This window comes from Macaca nemestrina, chromosome 20 (genome assembly GCF_043159975.1).
Source record: "Macaca nemestrina isolate mMacNem1 chromosome 20, mMacNem.hap1, whole genome shotgun sequence".
Classification (NCBI taxonomy): domain Eukaryota; kingdom Metazoa; phylum Chordata; class Mammalia; order Primates; family Cercopithecidae; genus Macaca; species Macaca nemestrina.
In genome coordinates this window covers 62,085,607-62,092,207 of record NC_092144.1, presented here as the reverse complement: position 1 = coordinate 62,092,207, position 6,601 = coordinate 62,085,607, and positions in this window count along the sequence as shown.

Sequence of the window (6,601 nt, the reverse complement as noted above, 5' to 3'; positions counted from 1 at the left end):
CCAAACTTAGTAATACTGACATAGGAATTATTTTGATACAGTGTAAGATCCGTTTAGTAGGCCAGTTATCCAAAGGCAAAAGAAAAGGCCTTCTACAGTGTACTGCTGTTCCCTGTGGGAGATATTATGTTGGAAAGAAACATTTCCTTTAGACCTCAAAAATAAAACATTTTATAGTGTCAGGCCACAACAGTTAGAACCCAAAGAAAAAAGGTTACAGGAGCTGAAAATTAGTTGAAAAAGTTATGATTTCAGGCCTTTTAAAAGGGGAGAGAAAGCTGAAAACAGTGAGATTCCATAAAACTTGAACTTCACATTGAATAAATTATAATGTTTCATAATTTATTTAGAGTAAAGCACTACTTTAAGAACATTTTGTAGTTTGAACCAATCCTTTAGTGTATAAGTGGGGTTTTTAAAAATCAAAACCCAATTTCTAGAAAGACTATTATAATTTCCCTTTAATTATAGACAATTTGATCACATAAAACTTATTTTCACAAATCTTATTATGACTTACAAAGACCATTCATGACATGCTTGGGATTTCTTGTTTGTCCTGAGCATCCATTTTTCTTATACAATCAGTTATTTTATTCCAGGACAAAATTTCTCATACAAGATTCTTTCTCATATAGAATTATTTTACTTTAAGCTTTCCTACCAAAAATATTTATTTATTTTTGAGACAGTGTCTCTCTCTGGCCCAGGCTGGCATGCAATAGCTGGATCTTAGCTCACTGCATCCTCCATCTCCTGGGCTCAAGTGATTCTCCTGCCTCAGCCTCCAGAGTAGCTAGGATTACAGATGCACACTGCCATGCCTGGCTAATTTCTATATTTTTAGTAAAGGTAAGGTTTCACTGTATTGGATAGTCTGGCCTCGAACTCCTGACCTCAAATGACCCTCCCACCTTAGCCACCCAAAGTCCTGGGATTACAGGTATAAGCCACTGTGCCAGTCCCAAAAATACCTCTTTATTTCTATAACTTTTTTTTTGAGACAGAATCTTTATTTCTATAACTTTCTTTACATCCTTCTTGTTTCCTGGTTCTTTCTGGTTTGTTTTATACATAACCTTTAGTTAAGCTTTGAATTAGATAAAAATTATTCACCTTTTAAAAAAGACACACTTTTTTGATGAAATGATGTTTTTCTATAATATTTTTCATTGGAAAATACCCAATTAATAAAATATAATTTAACTCAATGTAACTTTAGATTGTAAATTATGATAAGTGTCTACAAGTATTTATCCCATTATGTTTACCTAATTATTATCATAGTTTAGCCATATTATTTATGAAAACTGTGATAGTCATCATTTACATTTATAAAACCACCATTGCAAAATTATAACTGAGACAAAGACATTTGACGTGACTTCATCTTGCTTCTAACCTCCAAGTTGTCCTTACTTATTCCTGTTCATAGACTGGAACTAACTTTGGGAGAAGCTAGTTTATGGTTTGTCTTTGAAACCAAGATGACAACAGTCCTTTTCCAAAATCTTCCTGCTGGGGAACTTGGCTTCCTAAAGCCACAAGATTAGAAATTATGATTTAGGAGTCATGCAGCTTGAGGCTGCAAGATTCTCAATCTCCCCAAATTGCTCCTGGTGATAACATCACTATTGTGAAATATAAGATTAGTGCTTGAGATATTTTGCAGAAACTGCACTCAATGGATCAGCTGGGAAGAAGGAGATCAATAAACTAGCTCATTTTGTCTCATAGCCCCCACCCAAAAACTGACTTAGCGTAAGAGAACAGCTTCAACTTCCTATTATTTCGTCTCTGACCCTACCAATCAGAACTACCAACTGCTGGCTCTCTACCCACCAGATTATTCTTAAAAACTCTGATCTCCAAATTTCCAGGGAGACTAATGTGAGTAATAATAAAACGTCTCCTGCACAGCCAGCTCTGTGTTAATTACTCCTTTTCTATTGCAGTTATTCTGTGTTGATAAGTTGGCTCTGTCTAGGCAGTGGGCAAGGTGAACCCATGGGACAGTTATAGTTATTACCTGTCAATCATTTTATAGCCTATTAATTTCAGATGTTTACCTAATGAGAAACTTAAGATTAAATATATGGTTATTTTACTAAATAATGCAAGATTTAGTTATTTCCATTAAACCTATGTATATGGTTACTGAGCGCTCTAATGGTAAGGAGAAATTACAACCAGCCGGTTGTTAATATTTAGCCAAGACAGAACCTCAATTCAGCTACTTACCTATTATGGGTCTCATGTTGAAGACTGCTCTCTGTCATCCTTGAAGCAGGAAAAAACTCAAACTTACCTTACTTGTTGGAAGCGAGCTCAAACTCCCAAAAGAAGTTATCTGGCTTCCATTGTCATGGAAGCAGGAAATCTTGCCTTTCTTGATGGAAGCAAGTAAAACTCCCCCCGCCCCGCCAAAAAAGGAGTTGTTCGGCAAAATAAACTTTAGATGTTGACCAAATTTGGTGAGATCAGTGATTCTCTGGAGAGTATGTCCCCAGGCCTCAGCAAATCATCCTACTGGTTTGAGCCATAGAGACAGCTCAAGCTGGTACCAAGCACTGATAGATTTGTCAAAGGCCAAGGGCACCTCGACTCTGAATTCCTCCTTGGTTACCAAAATCTGAGCACCAGACTGGGGGCAGTGGCTCACACCTGTAATCCCAGCACTTTGGGAGGCCGAGGCAGGTGGATCACGAGGTCAGGAGATTGAGACCATCCTGGCTAACACAGTGAGACCCCGTCTCTACTAAAAATACAAAAAAAAAATTAGCCAAGTGTGGTGGCAGGCGCTTGTAGTCCCAGCTACTCGGGAGGCTGAGGCAGGAGAATGGCATGAACCCGGGAGGCAGAGCTTGCATCACTGCACGGCAGCCTGGGCAACAGAGTGAGACCTTATCGCAAAAAAAAGTTTTGCTACAGTTGTGAAATCATAGAATACAATGCTTATTATGATAATCTCAAATAGAAATTGCTTTAGCCTTTGAAAAAATGGTTCTTTTATTAAATAATTTAGTATTTATTGTCTGATAGATATTAATTTTTATAGTACATGTATAAAAATATTATAGACAATTTGTCTAAACAGTATTTCAGAAACACTTCCAACAATTATATTGTGTAAAGGGTTCTATGTATGCATGAAGAAAGGACATATATAAAGTCTTTAGCATAGGGAAAATTGAATTTTTATCAACTTAAACGTCAGTTTCAAGAGTAAACATTTGGCTGGGCATGGTGGCTCAAGCCTGTAATCCCAGCACTTTGGGAGGCCGAGACAGGCAGATCACGAGGTCAGGAGATCGAGACCATCCTGGTGAACACGGTGAAACCCCGTCTCTACTAAAAAATACAAAAAAACTAGTCGGGCGAGGTGGCGGGCGCCTGTAGTCCCAGCTACTCGGGAGGCTGAGGCAGGAGAATGGCGTAAACCCGGGAGGCGGAGCTTGCAGTGAGCTGAGATCCGGCCACTGCACTCCAGCCTGGGCGACAGAGCCAGACTCCATCTCAAAAAAAAAAAAAAAAAAAAAAGTAAACATTAAGTGTTGAAATAAAGTCTGAATCTGTCTGTCTATCTATCTATCTATCTATCTATCTATCTAATTTTTTTTTTTTGAGAGAGAGTGTTGTGTTGCCCAAGCAATAGTGCAGTGGTGTGATCTGAGGTCACTGCAACCTCCACCTCCCAGGCTTAAGCAATCTTCCCACGTCAGCCTCCCGAGTAGCATATACTACAGGTGCACACCACCACCCCTGGCTAATTTTGTATTTTTTGTAGAGATGGGTTTTTGCCATGTTGTCCAGGCTTGTCTCAAACTCCTGGGCTCGAGCAATTTTCACACCGCAGCCTCCCAAAGTGCTGGGATTACAGATGTGAGCCACTGCACCCTGCCTTATTTTTTTACTTTTTTTTTTTTTTTTTTTTGAGACCGAGTTTCATTCTGTCGCCCAGGCTGGAGTGGTGTGATCTCTGCTCACTGCAAGCTCCGCCTCCCGGGTTCACTCCATTCTCCTGCCTCAGCCTCCCGAGTAGCTGGGACTACAGGCACCCGCCACCACGCCTGGCTAATTTTTTGGATTTTTAGTAGAGACGCGATTTCACCACATTAGTCAGGATGGTCTCGATCTGACCTCATGATCCACCCGCCTCAGCCTCCCAAAGTGTTGGGATTACAGGCATGAGCCACCGCAACCGGCTATTCCTTTACTTTCTTAATAAACTTGCTGTCACTTTACTGTCTGGACTCACCCCTAATTCTTTCTTGCATAAGATCCAAGAACCCCTTCTTTTGGGTTTAACTGCCTAATAGGTTCTCCTGGCCTACTGCCTAGACAGAGCCAATTCATCAAGACAGGGGAATTGCAATAGAGAAAGAGTTTAATTCACGTGGAGCTGGCTGTACAGGAGAGTGAAGCTTTATTATTACTCAAATGAAATCTTGGGGATCCCCTGAAATCTTGGGGATCAGGGTTTTTAAGGATAATTTGATGGGTAGGGGCCAGTGAGTCGGGAGCGATGATTGGTTGGTTGGAGATGAAATCATAGAGAGTTGACGCTGTCCTTTTGCACTGAGTCTGTTCCTGGGTGGTGTCACAAGACCAGATGAGTCAGTTTATTGATCTGGGTGCCAAGTTATCCATCAAGTGCAGGGTCTGCAAAATATCTCAAGCACTGATCTTAGGTTTTAAAATACTGATGTAATTCCCAGGAACAATTTGGGAAAGGTGACAATCTTGTAGCCTCTAGCTGCATGACTCCTAAACTATAGTTTCTAATCTTGTGACTAACTTGTTAGTCCTACAAAGGCAGTCTAGTCCCCAAGCAGATAGGGGATTTGTTTTGGGAAAGGGCTGTTAATGTCTTTATTTCAAAAGATGAACTAAGTTCCTCCCAAAGCTAGTTTGGCCTACACCCAGGAGTGAACAAAGGCAGCTTGGAGGCTAAAAGCAAGATGGAGTTGGTTAAGTCAGATCTCTTTCACTGTAATAATTTTCTCAGTTATAATTGTGCAATGGCGGTTTCAGGTTCTGGATCAGGACCCCTTTCTGGAAACATGGGGATGGTTATGAATGCATCCAGACATCCAAAAAGCCACCTCTGAGAGCTACAGATTTCCCTTTTCTATAGGTTCTTTGTCCCTTGTATGTCAACCCAAGGATTCACTGGGGACCTAGAACTGCACAGGCCAGTCTGGGAAGAGAGAGACAGGAAAGAGAAGAAGAGGAGGTGAATTAGTTTTGAAGAAAAGAAAGAAGGTCCCATGCTACCCCTTTTTGTTTTTTCTGACAAACTTTTCATGCTGGGAAATAGAATCCTGGTTTATTTGTAGTAAAACTAGGAATCCAGGGATTTTATAGGAGGGTGAGAAAAATGCACTTTTATGGTAGAGTCTGTGGAGACCTAATTAGGGAAAAGGAGTCAGGCTGGCAGGACCAGGGGAGAGCAAAGAGATATAGCAAATAAGCTATAAATCTGCCTTTCTAGGCCAGGTGTGGTGGCTCACACCTGTAATCCTAGCACTCTGGGAGGCGAAGGCAGTCGAATTGCCTGAGCTCAGGAGCTCCAGACCACCCTGGGAAACATGATGAAACCCCGTCTCTACTAAAATAATAAAAAAATTAGTTGGTGGTGGGTGCTTGAAGTCCCAGCTACTCTAGAGCCTGAGGCATGAGAATTGCTTGAACCAGGAGGCAAAGGTTGCAGTGAGCTAAGATCATGCCACTGCACTCCAGCCTAGGTAACAGTGAGACTCTGTCTCAAACAAAACAAAACAAAACAAAACAAAACAAAAGTTTAAAAAACTGCCTTTCTTCATGGTCCAGGACATATAAACAAAATACAGGAAGCAGATAAGCTGTAAGTCTGTTTTTCTTTATGGCTCAGGACATATAACCCTTCTGCACAGATAACATACATAGCTCATAAACTTTCTGCTTCAATTTTTCATCAGACACCTTACAGAAGAAAGCAGGTTAGCTCCCTGCTACCTTGGCATTATCTTTTATTTATTTATTTGTTTATTTATTGAGACAAGAGTCTCACTCTGGCTCCCAGGCTGGAGTGCAGTGGTGTGATCTTGGCTCACTGCAACCTCTGCAAATCTCCCACCTCAGCCTCCTCAGTAGCTGGAAGTACAGGTGCGGGTCACCATTGCCAGATAATTTTTGTATTTTTAGTAGAGACGGGGTCTCACCATGTTGCCCAGGCTGGGCTGGAACTGCCCACCTCAGCCTCCTAAAGTGTGAAGATTACAGGGGCAAGCCACTTTGCCCAGCCCAATCTCCTCTTCTTATAAAGAAATCAGCCAGATTGGATCAGAGCCCACTTTAACAAGCTTATTTTAACTTAATCAATCCTGTAGATGCCATATATCCAAATACAGTTACATTCTGAGGTACTGGGTATTAGGACTTCAAGATAGGATTTTTTTTGTGAAAATTATTCCGCTCATAACACACTGTGTTCTGGACTCCTAAACTTTATGTCCTTCTTACATGCAAGATCCCTTCACTCCCATCCAAACAAAAATCTTTTATTTATGTATTTATTTTTTGAGACCGGGTCTCTCTCTGTCACCCAGGCTGGAATGCA